The 14,676-nt window shown below is 55.6% G+C and overlaps 1 non-coding gene across 1 annotated transcript; it reads left to right on the top strand.

The window, feature by feature from the left end:
- Positions 1–14,224: 14,224 nt before the first annotated feature.
- Positions 14,225–14,298, top strand: TRNAT-AGU. Its single transcript has one exon. It is a non-coding gene; the product is annotated as a tRNA-Thr (tRNA).
- Positions 14,299–14,676: the final 378 nt, after the last annotated feature.

Raw genomic sequence — 14,676 nt, 5'->3', positions numbered from 1 at the left:
GGATGGGGGTTGGATAGGTGTGGGAGTCCCAGGGGTCTGTCAGTGGGCAGGGGGGTGGATAGAGGTCAGGGCAGTCAGGGGACAGGTAGCAGCGGGGTTTGGTAGGGGGTGGAGTCCTGGGAGGGCAGTTAGGGAGGGGGGTCTCTGGAGGGGGCGCTTACGGGACAAGGAACAGGGGGGGTTGGATTGCTCGGGGATTCTGAGGGGGCAGACAGGGGGCAGCAAGTGGGAGGGGGCGGATAGGGGGTGGGGCCAGGGTGTTTGGGGACCCCAATGTGGCTCTCGGGCTAAAAAGTTTGCCCACCCCTGCCCTTGATCCTTTCCATGGTCTCACTGTACAGCTGATGCCAATATGTCTCACCCAGAAACACTGCACAAGTCTGGAAATACAGATCTAGTCTACAAATCTATAACTCACAATACAAAGCTGATACAAACATAGAAACAAAATTCTCATACTTGGAAAAGCATAACATTTTCACTGACACCTGTCATGGCATATCTAGCACGAGTCATTTCAATTGTATCAAATTGGTATTGATAATAAAAAAAATAACATATAATGTCTCACAATTCCATACAGTGTCACACTTGGTAAAGCAGTGAATTCCCATGACCAGCTCCCCCGGTCCTTGAAGATGATGAACACTGTGCTTATGATGTATTGAAATACCCACATATCTGCTGGGAACACACACAGACAGACACTGTGTCAGTCTGTACCCCTATGTTCACTCTTCTAGAAAATTATGATCAATTTTGTACACAGAATGGCATTTTGAAAACACATAATCTACTGAATATTATCCTGTTAAAATGTGTAACACTGTATGTAAAGTTATGAGATTTTACTGTATGATATTACTGAAAAAGTTACAATGCTCGGGAAGATCAGTTTCTCGGAGACAGCAAGGCAAACAGCTGGACAAATAGCCACTCTGCGGCAGGGGGAAGGTGTGAAGAAGACATTTACATTCCATCGCAAGGACCACTTGAAGCTCATATCTACGAGAGCCTGTCACCATGACTCAGCTGAGAACTGGATTTGTTTCTAGTACAAAGGACTGAATTGTAAAGAGATGTGAGGAAAATGCATGAGACTCTCTCTCTCCCCTTTCCCTCTGCTCATGACAACTTCTGAAGACCTGAACTTGGGCAGCAGGGGCGGGTTAGGGGAGTCCTGGCTGAAAGGAAAACCAGCCTGTCTCAGCAGATGGTGAGAGAACATTTGCTTTCAATCCATTTCAGCTTGTTAACTTAGCCCTGGTCTACACACAGCCCCTGGTTCGAACTAGGGTACACGAATTCAGCTACGTGAATAACATAGCTGAATTCGAACTACCCTAGTTCGAATGACTTACCGTCCAGACGCCGCGGAAGTGAACTCCGCGGCTCCAAGGTCGACTCCGGCAACTCCTCCTGCCGCGGTGGAGTACCGGAGTCGACCGCGGCACTTCCGGAGTTCGAACTATCGCGTCTAGATCAGACGCGATAGTTCGAACTCCGAGAAGTCGAACTCGCCGCGTCGACCCGGTGGGTAAGTATAGACGTGGCCTTAGATCGGGGTGGGCAAACTTTTTGGCCAGAGGGCCACATCGGGGTTGCAAAATTGTATGGAGGGCCGGGTAGGGAAGGCTATGCCTCCCCAAACAGCCTGGTCGCGCCCCCTATCTGACCCCACCCACTTCCCGCCCTGACTGCCCCCCTCAGAACTGCTGACTCATCCAACCCCCCCTGCTCCTTGTCCCCTGACCTCCCCCTCCAGAGACCCCCACCACCACTAACCCCCCCCCAGAACCCTCTTGGGATCCCACCCCCTATCTAAGCCCCCCGATCGTTGTCCCCTAACCGCCTTCTCCCAAGACCCCCTACCCTGCCTCCCCCAGAACCCCACCCAACCCCTCCTGCTCCCTGTCCCCTGACTGCCCCAACCCATATCCCCCCCCCGCCCCCTGACAGACCCCGGGACTCCCACGCCTATCCAACTCCCCCATTCCCCATCCCCTGACCACCTGCCCCCTGCTCCCTGTCCCCTGACTGCCCCCCAGGACTCTCTGCCTCTTATCCAACCCCCTGGCCCTGACCCCTTACCACAGCCACGCGGCTCGCCGGTGCTAGACACGAGGTCCCTCAGGAGCGCGCAGACCGGCCCCCTTACCATGCCACTCAGAGCAGTAGGAGCTTGCAGCCCCACCGCTGCAGCACTGCCCAGGAGCCATGGGGCAAAGCGCTGGCAGCGCGGCATGTTGAGGCTGCAGGGGGACAGCGGGGGCGAGGGGACAGCAGGGGAGAGGAGGGGAGGGGAGGGGGGATCCTCCCCGGCCAGGAGCTCAGGGGCCGGGCAGGCTGGGCCCGTGGGTCGGATGTGGCCTGTGGGCCGTAGTTTGCCCACCTCTGACTTACATGTTTTATCTTGCATTTCTTTTGTAAACAATTCTGACTTTTATGACTTGTTACCTGTAGTCACTTAAAATCTTTTTTCTTTGGTAATTAACAATCTTCTTTTATTGTTTTATCCAACTAGCGTGTTTGGATTAAAGTGTATTGGAAACTGCTTTTGGGATGTAGCGGGGTGGACGTCCGCTCCTACCCTGAAGGGTTAAAAACAGCCCTGGGAGGGGGCTGTGGCTGGAGAAAGCAGCTTTTAGGCTGGGCTGCTTGGGGGAAGTGGCTGCAGCTGGGGCCACGCCCCAAACAGACTCAGCTGCCCTATAAAGGCAGAGAAGCCAGGGGCAGATAGAGTCTCTCTCTGTTTGTAGAGGGAGATGGGCCCGGCCATAGGCGACAGGTTTGTATAATATTTGGTGGGGCCCAAAATGGTGGTGCTCCCCGCTCCCGCCCTGTAAGCCGATATAAAATGAAGCTACAACGCCTCAGTGCCACAAGATTACAAGGGTCAATTAAAAGTGGAAAGTCAGAAGCAGCACTTGCCTACTTCAATATACAGTATTATATTTTGTTGCACCTGTTGTGATGAAGTGGGAATGTTCTTAATATTTTCTCTGAATACTGTGTGGGTGCCTCAGTTTCCCCTGCAAGATGCCAACTGAAGGTGTTGGGGACAAAGAGATCAGGTGGCCTCCTTGTCCGGAAGAGACACAGAGGCCAGAGGAGGGAGTGTCATTTTGGAGCTGGCTGGGGAAATGGGGAGAGACCCAGAACTTGGTTCTGGGCTCCCCACCCCCCAAGATGGACCTGACAGAGGGGTTCTGTTTTCTGTACCAACAAGCTCTGTTTAAACTGTGTTCCCGTCATCTAATAAACCTTCTGTTTTACAGTCTGGCTGAGAGTCACATCTGACTGCAGAGTTGGGGTGCAGGGACCTCTGGCTGCCCCAGGACCTGCCTGGGCAGACTCACTGCGGAAAGCGCACGGTGTGGAAGGGCTGAATGCTCCGAGGTCAGACCCAGGAAGGTGTAAGCTTCTTGCCCTGGAGACAGTACGCTCCGAGAGAGGAGGCTCCCCCAGAGTCCTGACTGGCTTTGTACGGAGTTGTTCCAAAGCATCCCAGCATCCCCTTCCACCCCATGCACTTCCCAGAAGTCCACACAGGCACTGACACTCCCTCCTCTGGCCTTTGTCTCTTTTCCAGGCATTAGGAGGCCACCTGATCTCTTTGTTCTCCAACACCTTCAGTTGGCACCTTGCAGGAGAGTGGCCCAGGCCATCAGTTACCAGGAGTCAGGGTTGCAGCCATTCTCTGTGCAGACAGCTCACACTGTCCCTCTAGGGCTCTGCAACAATCACACCCCCTTATCCCACCATCTAAAGAACATTCCCACTTTGTAACACCTGTATACGACTAGTTATATACTTTAAAGGGGTGTAAAATAGTCAAGTATCATGCTAAACAAAATGATACTCCAAACTGACCACCAAATTTAAGTTGCACATTTTTCCCCTCAGGTGAGGGCTCTGGGGTTGGGCTGTGGATGAGGGGTTCACAGTGCAGGAGGGTGCTCAGGGCTGGGGTGCTGGGGGTGCAGGGACTGGGGTGGGGCAGGGCTGGGGATAAGGAACTTGGGATGCAGACAGGCTGCCCCAGGGCTATGGCCAGAGAGGACTCCCGCCCTGCCCCCATTACCGGCAGCCACAAGCTCCAGGGGAGGGACCCCTCCTCCCCCCGCTCCCTGCAGCACACTCACTCTGCACCACAGTCACTGCACATGCTCCTAGGGACTCTCTCAGGTCCAGAAAGCCCACTCACCTCCCCTGTGGCGGGTACCGGGTGTCACGGAGTCCCTGGGCGATGCTCTGGAACTGCTCCCCACCAAGCCAGGCAGGACTTTGGGGAGCCTCCTCTCCCTCGGAGCAGACTGTCTGCAGGGCAAACACTCACAGAAGCCCCAGCAGCTGCTAAGGTGAGTGATGTCCGTCTCCTGGCCGGAAGTCCCCTTCGTGTCTCCTCCAGGTAGCGGGAGGGGAGGGCTGCCAAAAACGGCAGGGTCCCCTCCCCTCCTGAGGTGCTACAGCACCAGCAGCTAGCACTGCTCTTATGCTGTAGCCCTTAGGAGGCGGCGGCAGCAGCAGCAAGGGAGAGAGACGCGCGCTGCGCACTCTTTATGTTCAGGCAGGGAAGCTCCAGGGCGGGGAGCGGGGGAAGCTCCAGCCCCGGCGGCGGTGGGGGGGGGGGGTGAGAGGCGAGGGCGGGGGCGCTCCAAGCAGGGGAGAAACCTAGCTCCAAATATTGGTGGAGCAGAGCCCCTGACTGTGAATATTCCTGGGGCTAAAGCCCCAGGAGCCCATATAAGTTGGCGCCCATGGGCCCGGCTGCAGGGAGCTGGACACAGGGTACCTGAGTGGAGCAGGGCTGGGGAAAGGCAGAGGAGCTGGGGAGCGCCAGCCTGGAAAGCCCCAGGCTCTGGCCTAGCAGAAGGCAATAGGTACTGGGGGGTTGCAGAGGGCAGCCCAGCGGTAGGCAAAGGCAGCAGGTCCAAACCCTCCTTGCCAGTGATGAGTGGCTGATACTGCAGCCTGCCCCAGGGTGTGGGGCTAGACGATGACTGGCCTTATACTGAGCCGAGGTGGGAATAGTGGGTGGGAGTTCCCTGGGGAGGGGAGACCCTAAGGCTGAGGGGTTACTGCCAGAGGGCAGCACACCAGGTAAAAGGGGCACCAGGTCCAGGGAGGGACACGGGGGGCCAGAGGACAGGCGGATCACCGGCCTGCAGAGGGTGCGCGGGAGCTGGAATGAGCTAATTCCCAGAAGTCACCAGCAGGGGGTGCCGCAGGGATGAGTCCACTCATCTACCTGGGATAACAAGGCTGGCGCATGTCAGTTTCCACTGATGAAATGACAGACTTCATATGAGCTTGCCTTGTTCAGTAGTGTGCTGGACAGGGAAAGATGCACATTTCTGGGGGAAGTCTGGGAACAGAGACTTTTCTGGGGTTTTCCTGTGCTGCACTGTAACTCCTGAGTCGCTGACTAGCAGCACTCAATACTGTGTAGCTGGGAGTGAGTTACATGCTGGAGACTGTGTGATAACTGCCCAGGAGTGGCTGCTCTCACAGTAAAACAGTGTAAAAGTCACCCCAGCCTGGGGAACTGAGGGGACGCAGCTGTTCAACACTCCAGATTGCACTGTGGTTAATGTCACAGACACTCAATTTCAAAGAGGCTCCTAAAACACAGAGAAAGTAAATCCATGTCCCAGAAATCCAAGACTCCAGAGAGAGGGCAAGTCTCCCTGCCATTGCTTCTTGCTGACGGAGAGGTCCAGAGACAATGAGAGAGTCCTGGAGAAGCTGGGAACAGTAACCATGGGCTGGTGGGGTTCAGTGGAGAAAGGGAACAGGAAGGGCAGGGATAGTACTGAATGCAGGATCTCAGCAGTACTAGATGTCAGGATAGCACATAGTGCAGCCCATTGGAAAACATAATCCCAACTAGACATACAAAATGATGAGGTGTAAATTAGCTGTTTCCACTCAAGAGAGAGATCTTGGAGTCATGGACAGTTCTCTGAAAACATCCACTCAATGTGCAGCGGCAGTCAAAAAGCGAACGGAATGCTGGGAATCATTAAGCAAGGGATAGAAAAGACAGAAAATATCATATTGCCTGTATATAAATCTATGGTGCACCCACATCTCGAATACGGCTGTAGGAGCTGGATTTTATAATGTACTGTGAGAATTTAATGTATGATTTGATTTCATCCTGTCAGCCACCCTGTTTGAATAGCAGAAAGGAATGACAGACCAGAACAATCCTTCGGACTGATTATGGTCACCTTTTGTTTTAGGATAAGTTACACTGTCTATTATGGTTTCCTCTATGTATTACAAATTAGGCACTCTAGTTAAATCTACATGTCTTTGTTCTAAGGTTTAGTAAATAAGAGACAGGATTCTCTATTGTGTCTATGTTAAGTAGATTAGAGAAACATTGAAGGCAAGGTTTCATTTGCAATGCCTTTTTGCTCGATATAAAATACTACTGTTTGTATTCTCAGTGGGTTTGTGTGAATGAGGATGTATGCATCAGGAAAAGAGAAGGTGTAAAGGCCATTGTTATAGCCAGAGTCAAGGAAGGAGTCGTCAAGAGACTTAAAGGACATCAAAGAATCATCAAGGTGCATTCATAATGAAGGGCAGATTGATGACCCGAGGTAAAGGCTGGAACCCCTGAGGACAATTGATTAAATCAGAACAAAGGACAGGCTGACCCTCTCGGAGGTGCACTGGAATGTTTACACCAGTTAAGAAGTAACCGATCACAAACTGACACAGCAAAATCCATAGACTTCAACAAAGGGAAAAACCCTATAAGATCCAGGGTGCTTGGCCATGGGAGTTTGGGTTCGTCATGCCACATTCCAGGGGCATTGGACCGCGATCGACAAGAGCCCAGCCCCACACTCGTGCTGAATCTAACTGGCCATTAGATTGACTCGAGCTACAACAGACTGGTAACTATGAACATCACTGGCAGGGTGGGTGGGTGTGTGTGTGTGTGTTTGCGCAAAGAATATGCCAACTGTTGTATTCTCAATAAATGCTGTGTATTTACCTTCCTCTACAAAGATCCCGTGTGCTTTGTAGGAGCATAACACTGCATGCAGATGTGGTCGCCCCATCTCAAAGAAGTTTACTTGTGCAAACAGGAGATATTTGACACTGTGCGATACTGCTCCTGTGCTCTGTTCTCCACAGACGGCTACAGGAGATGGAGCCCCTAGCAGGGACTAGGGAGATCTCCCTCATAGGAAGCCCAACACCCTCCCCATTGTGAGGAGCTGGATATGAAGGGAGGGGAATTTCCCCTAAACCTCACTAGTGGGTGCCCCCTTCATATCTCACAGCAGCCGCTGGTCAGTCAGGTCAGGCTCCAGCACTGAAAGTCTGGTCAGTTTTCCTAGCCCCATGTAGGAGGGTTATTTTCTGTTTCACAAATTGGGGTATTTCCACCTCCTAATCTCATGGGTCTGTTCCTAGAATCTGGGCCACTCATTAAACTCCCCCCAGCAGGAATGTCACAAGCTGTCCTCCTCCCTTCCCCACCTTGTGCATTTCCTGCCCCGCTCCAAACCAGACTGTGCAAATCTTCCCATCTCCAGTGTATTTGCTGTCCCTCTCCCTCCTGCAGGAAACCACCAGCAACCCCCCGATAATCCCTACCTGAACAGGCTCCTCTGCAGCCATTTCTCTCCCCTGTCCCATGGCAGGATGGGATGAGCTGGAGTGAAACATGGACGTCATTCTGCAGCCTGGGAAGGTGAGAAGGGCAGTTGTGGGGGTTACAGAACAGGCTTTAGTTAATTTCACAGGACGATTCTCCCAAGCCCTTTCCCTGCACACAGCCATCCTAGATTCTGCCATCCTGGGAAAATGCTCAATCTCTTTATTACAGTGTGGAGCTGGCCCCTCCTGCCAGGCTAAGCCCACAGAGAGATTTTCAACCTCCCTTCTCCCTCCCCCCATCCCATAACTAAGTCTCTGAACACAAGGCTAGAAAAGAGCAGAACCAAAGGAGTCACTGTGGGGGATTCCCTCTGACACTGACCCCCCGGCAGTCACACCCCAGCAGGGGGAATATGGAGTCAAGAACCAGCTTTTCCTCTGTCTGATCCTTTTCTTGATCACTGGAAAGTGGTTCTGCCCAGGGATGCTGCAATACATGTATCTGGGTGGACTAGAGAGCTGGAAATCTCTCCCCCCCCCCACTCATTTCTCCCACTGCCCCTTTCAGTCTCTCCTTCCCCTGTCCTCTCTCCCTGCCCCTCTGGGTGGGAAAGTCCCATTCCTGGGGGCTTTGCTCTCCCAGAGCTGGATTTGCTCCTGGCAATTGCTAATGGGAGGAGAGGCTGTTTGTGTAGAGTCACTTTCTTGCCAGTCCCCAGCACTTTCCCAGAGGACTTTCAGTTACCTGGAGTCTGTGATAGAATTTGTATTAACAGGGCCCAGTGCTGCCCCAAGGGGCTAGTACCAGCTGGAGAAAGTCATCACCTGGGCCAGGCAGAGAAAAAAGCTTTAATTAAGGTCACATCCCAGCACAGAGCCCCGCTGGGGGAGCAGCAGCTGCTAAACCTGGTCTCCCAGATCACAATGGAGGCTGCAGCGTCTGACCCAGGAAGCTGAACGCCAATGTCCTGAGCAGAGAGGGACAGAGCGTTTGAGCAGCTTCCCTCCTTTAGCTCTCTGGGGAGAGCAGCTAATGAGAGCCCCTCCTCACAGGGAGAATTGCTGATCTCGTTTGCCCCACTGTCCATCTGGAGTCACTCCTTGTCTTTCCATGCAGTGACTCTGGATTAACAATGGTCTCAATGAAACCAGATTTCAGGAAGAAGGAGTCCAGAACGCTGTGGAAGAGACCGTTGTGTGGCATTTCTAGCCCCCTTCCCACCTGCCGCAACCCCCAGATCTAGTATAAGGACTGGGGGCGGGGGGGCATGAATATTCCCTGCGGGACCAGAAGTTCCTGCAGTTTTCAAGAGGGGAGAAAAGCAAAATCTGTGATTTCACCTGACAGTGTTTGGTAAGTGGATAGAAAGTTATCAGGGTGAGGGGGCCTGGCTGGGGGCTGCCTGGCCGCGCTTGGAGCCAGGATTGTGGCACGAACTGATCCGGGAGCAGGATCAGGGTTAGTAGCAGCCCCCAGACACCCCCCAGAGCCCAGAGCCCAGACCCCACAGCCGGGGCCCCAGACACCCCCACAGCCCCAGCCAGGGTCCTGCCAGATCTTCCCTGGCCCCTAGTCCCCAGAGCCCCTGGCCAGGGGCCCAGACACCCCCAGGGCCCCACCAGCCCCAGGGAGAGCTGGACACTGGCGAAGGGGAGAGAAAATGGGGCACAATCGGGGGGGGGGAACAGGGAACTTCTCAGGGGTTGGGGGGGGTCACCCTGGGGGCTGCTCGTGGCTCTCTAGGGAGAAAGGGGGCAGGACGGGGGGGCGGGGGGTCACCACGGGGGGGGCAGCGGTAAATCCGAGGGGATCTCAGCCCCCCCCCTTTCTCTCCCCGCTCCTCGGGGGTCACCGGCTCCCCCCCCCCCTGCCCGGGCTCCCGGCTCACAAGGGAGGAGCCGCGCGGCGCTCACCCAGCAGCTGATCACACTCCGCCCCGCCCCCGATCTGCGCATGCCCAGAGCCGGGAGACACAAAACTCTTCTCTGGCTCCGGGAGAGGCTCCAACAGCCCCGCCTCCGTTCGCAGTCCGGCTCCGCCTCCCTCGCCGACGTCACTTCCTGTCCAGGGAGAGTCCGGAACTACATTTCCCAGCCTGCCCCAGGGCGCTTCCGCCCTCTCCAGCCCAGGGAAGGGAGGTCCCCGGGGCCAGCCTGACCCTCCCCCCACCGCTCCTCCTTCCCCCCGGCCCCGCCCCCTCTCCCCGCCGGTGCCTCTCAGACCCCCCCCCGCCTGTTCCCGGGGAGCGGCAGAGCCGGGGGTGGGCTTGTGACCCCCCCGTAATAACCGGCCCCGAACAGCCCCCGGCCCCGGCCCCTCCCGGCAGGAGCGTGTCCGCCCCACGCGTGTCCCCGGCCCCGCCCCCCTCCCGGCCCCACCGCGCCGCCCCGCGGGCTGCAGGGCTGGAGCAGCCTCCGCGCTGCGCTCCCGGCCCGGGCCATGGCCCCGCTGCCGCACACAGGGGCGGGGGCCGGGACGCGGGGGGGCAGGAAGGGGCGGCTCCTCCCCGGGCCTGGCCCCACCCCCGGGCCCCTCGCAGGGGGGTTGGGACACGCGGGGAAGCGGGACCCGCCTCAGCCCGGAGGGGGCAGGAGAGGGGCCGGGTCTGCCCAGGGGAAAAGCGGGGGCGGGGCTGGTGCTGCTGAACCATCAGACCAAGGAGCCCCCGGCGGAGAATGCACCGAGCGCGGGTCAGTTCAGCGCTGGGGGTGGGACCCAGCACGTGTCAATCACCTGCCGCTAAAGCGTCTAAATCCCCTGGGCACAGCTTGGGAGCTGCACTGGGAATCCATCCTGCAGGAAGCCCCTTCCCCCTTCTGCTAGCTTGTGTTTTGTTACAGCCCTGGAAATAATCCCGCTGCCTGCACGTGTTCCGCAGAGAACAGAGGAGCAAATTCTCTCCCTGTTCCCCCTTCCACAGCCATTAAAGGAAGAATAAAGCCCCAGCAGCACCCTGCCCCACAGAGTCCCCCCTGTAAGGAGAGAGATGTGCAGTGACCAGGGCTCCAGCTCAGGGTTGCCAGGTTTATATAACTTTTGGAGATGCCCAGAATGGGTCCAAGTCCTGCCCTTCCTTCCTCGCCCCTTCCCCCCCCCCCCCCAAGTCTCTAGGAGAGAGTTTGGGTACATCAGGTGCAGGCTCTGGGATGGGCAGGGGGTGGGGGCGGTGGCAGCCTGTGGGAGTGAGTTTGGGTGCAGGAGGGGGTGCAGGCTCTGGGAGGGAGTTTGAGTGCATGAGGTGCAGGCTCTGGGGCTGGGCAGGGGGTTGGGGTGCAGGGGAGATGGGGGGCAGACCCTGGGAGGGAGTTTGGATGTGGGCTCTGGGCTGGATCAGGGGGTTGGGGTGCAGGGGGGCAGTGGCAGGTGCTGGGAGGGAGTTTAGGTGTGGGCAGGGTGCAGGATCTGGGCTGGAGCAGGGGGTTGGGGTGTGGCACCTATCTTGGGCAGCTCCCGAAAGTGACCCACACCCCCATCTGGCAGCAACGCCTACATGGAGAAGGCCTATATGGAGGAGGGCGGGGGGATCTCCTGGAGCCACTGCCTGCAGGCACCACCCCTGCAGCTCCCATTGCTGCAGTTCCAATGGTAGAGTTGGTACTTGGGGTGGGGGCAGCATGTGAGAGACACACCCCGCAGGGATGTGCCAGATGCTTCTGGGAGTGGTGCGCCGTGCAGAGCGAGGGTGGGCAGGAATCCGCTTTAGTCCCGCTGTGCTGCCGGTAGTGGTAGCAGGAGCCCCTGGGCCCTTTCAAATCTCCCAGGGCCAGCTGATCAGGCTTTCTGACTTTCTGATGGGGAAGCAAAGGGAAGGCACATGCACCCCTCATGAGCAGTTCTGGGGAGTCTTTTTGGGGCTCCTGGAGTAGGCAGCAGAGAGGTGCAGCCTCACCACCAAGTCTGTTTCCCTGGAGGCGAGAGGGGGCTGCAGGGTGATATCCCACCTCTGGGCATCCAGGAGCCTCTGCTCCCCTCTACCATGCTGGAGCCTCCATATTTATTTATTGGCAAATAAAATTTGCAGAATTTTAAAATATTGTGCACAGAATTTTTTTTTTTTTTTATGCAGAATCTCCTGAGGAGTGAAACCGACTCAGGGAACCTGCTTGGATTGTCACTGCTTGGTTAACCACTCAGCCACCACACCAATGCACAGAGAGTGCCAAGCCCTACTGCTATGTGGGGCTGGGGGCTGGGGTCGGGTCACACACATTCAGACTGTTCGCTCCCCCAGCTACAAACCGCTGCTGATTTCCCATTTAGGACATTAGCCATTACTGACAAGGTTTGTCCAGGTTCTTTTCTTTATCTCATGCTGCTAGTTAGAAGGATCAGTACTGATTTTTTTTCAAAAATACAGAACCCCCTAAACCTGCTTTTAGCAATCAGAATAATTTAGTGTCCCCTTATTTTTGCCTGCCCCAGTACAAAAGAAGAGGCTTTTGTGGGTTTCCTGACTCAGAGGATGAAAATGACCGTGTGTCGGGCCGCACTGCTGTGAATCGTTGTCGAGCGGAACCCGTTGTTGGCATTGGTAGTGTAGACACAGCCTCAGACTGGGTGCTGGGGAGGGGAAGTATTGCCCCTAGAGACACCCAGGGGTGGTGTGGGATTGTCCCAGGTTACTGGGTGGGGGCTCGAGCAGGTTCTGTGTTGTGTTGTTTAAAAGGATCCCCAAGATATTGAGCCCTGGGCCATGTTGCTGCCGACTCCAGCTGGCAGAAGGGTCACAGAGAGAAGCAGGGGGAGGGGAGGAGCACCAGTGAATTTATGCAGTTATTCAGTGAGGCAGAGGCCCGGCAGAAGAAGCTACCTGTGCAAGCCCCCTGGGCAGAGAGGGGATCTGTGATGGCCTCGGCACTGGAGATACAACCCAGGGATGGGGCAGGAACTGGAGCGGGGAAGATGTGTGAGCTGGGAACCCCTCTCCCCGGGGGTTTCCCCTGCAGGCCTGTTTCAGTGTCTCCCTTTGCTCTTTCCCTGTGTAACCCAGTGGGGCTCAAACTTTTGGAACTGGTGACCCCTTGCACAAAGCAAGGTGCTGAGTGCGACCCCCCCCATCAATTCAAAACACATTTTTTCATATTTAATGTTATTTGAAATGCTTAATTTATAACCCAATTCTTTAAAATGAGTTTAACTTTTCTCCCCACTTTTAAATTCAGCCTAGAACACACGTCGATTGAATTATTGTTATAAGCAGAAAAGGGTTTTTAAAATAGTTACTGTTGAACACTGGGGGTGTGAAGACATTTGTCAATATCACTTTTCACAGCAGACTTTGCTCCATTGCCACCCTCACTGCTGCATCCTGCAGAGCTGGGCGGTTTGTGACCCCCACATAATAACCTCACCCCCCCCCATGAGGGGCTGTAACCCCCCGTCTGAGAACTCCTGGGCTGCCCCCTTCCCCTCTGGCTGGGACACTTGACCCCTGTCCCGTTCCCAGGGGGCCCGTGTGCTCCTGGAGCTGGATCGGCCGCTCCTGAGGGGAGCCAGAGCCGGGGGGGGGAAAGGGGAGTTGTCAGTGGGGCCAGCAGCGCTGGGAGCCACAGACACAGGGGGGCAGAGATGGGCTGAGGAGGGGCCGCTTGTGCAGAGTCACTTCCCTGCCAGCCCCCAGTGCTCCCCCCCAGCTCCTCCCATCCCCTGGGCCCTGCCTTAATTCAGCCAGTCCCTTTCCCGCCATATCCCCAGCACATCAGTGATTGCGATAGCAGGGGGCAGGTTTTCTCTGGGGCACTGAGCTTTGCCAGGGGCTTGGTGGCTCCTTTCTTTCCTCACCCTGGAGTAAACTCAGCTTTTCATTCCATCCTTGATGATTCATGGAATAACAACAGCAGCATGAAGAAAGAGGTGGGCACAGCGGGTCTCAGGGGGGGAGCAGAGAGGTGCAAGCAGTGGGCTGGGCTGGGCAGGGGAGGGGACAGAGAGGTGTGGGTGGCAGGCAGGATGGGTGTCACGGATGGGGCAGAGAGGTGTGGGTGGTGGATAGGATGGGTGTCACAGGAGGGGCAGAGAGGTGTGGGTGGCAGGCAGGATGGGTGTCACGGATGGGGCAGAGAGGTGTGGGTGGTGGATAGGATGGGTGTCACAGGAGGGGCAGAGAGGTGTGGGTGGTGGGCAGACCTTGGGGCAGAGGGTGTAGAGGCACGAGCAGCAGGTAAGGAGGAGGGAGGAGAGGAGCGAGCAAGAGGTGGACTAGCTTCTAGGGAGCTTCCAGAGCTCATGCCCAGCCTCCCGACATGCAAGAGTCATGGGCCACCTGTTCTCTGGGTCTTCACTAACCAAGTCCCTCCCCAAGCTCTGTTGATGGAAGAAGCCCTCCTGTTGACACAGCGCTATCTACACATGGGTTAGGTTGATAGAATTGCATTGCTTGGGGGGGGGTAAATTTTTTTACACCCCTGAGTAATGTAGTTAAACCAACCTAATTTTGTAGCATAGACCTGTGCAAAGAATCACACACCCACCTTAGGAGTAAAACTTCACCTGCTCCTCTGCTTTACAGAATCCAAACACAAGCAAAGCTTGTCAGGCCCCTGTGGGGGTTGGCAGACAGTCAGGTTTGGGCAGACATCATGCTTTTAACTAACAGCAGGCACCATGGCTTAGCTGGTTAAAGCACCTGTTTAGTAAACAGGAGATCCTGGGTTCAACTCCCACTGGTACCTTGGGGAGTGGCTTTTGGGGCACCTGGCATTGGCTACTGTCAGAAGACAGGATTCAGAGCTAGATGGGCCTTTGGTCTAGCCCAGTGTGGTTTTTCTTATGGTTTAAATAACACTCACAGGCACTGATAATAGAGTTACTGAAAGTTTGGGAGTTAGGAGCGGGTAGGTCAGTGGTCCAGTCCCCACACAGATGGGACAGGGGCAGGTCTGAGCTCTCACCCAAATGCTCATTGTGGTTGCCAGAATCTGTGAGCGGCTTGTTTAATTTACGGCAAAGGTTGAGTCCTGCTTTGTGCACCGTGTGTGAGAATGAAAATCCTAAACCGCCCTTTGAAATAACGAATGGAGCAGGACGTGTTATTGTCCCTGCCCCAAAGC

Source organism: Mauremys mutica, unplaced genomic scaffold (genome assembly GCF_020497125.1).
Source record: "Mauremys mutica isolate MM-2020 ecotype Southern unplaced genomic scaffold, ASM2049712v1 000750F_np12_subseq_52377:182968_obj, whole genome shotgun sequence".
Classification (NCBI taxonomy): domain Eukaryota; kingdom Metazoa; phylum Chordata; order Testudines; family Geoemydidae; genus Mauremys; species Mauremys mutica.
The sequence above is the reverse complement of the archived record's forward strand: the minus strand, read 5'-3'. Positions and strand labels throughout refer to the sequence as shown.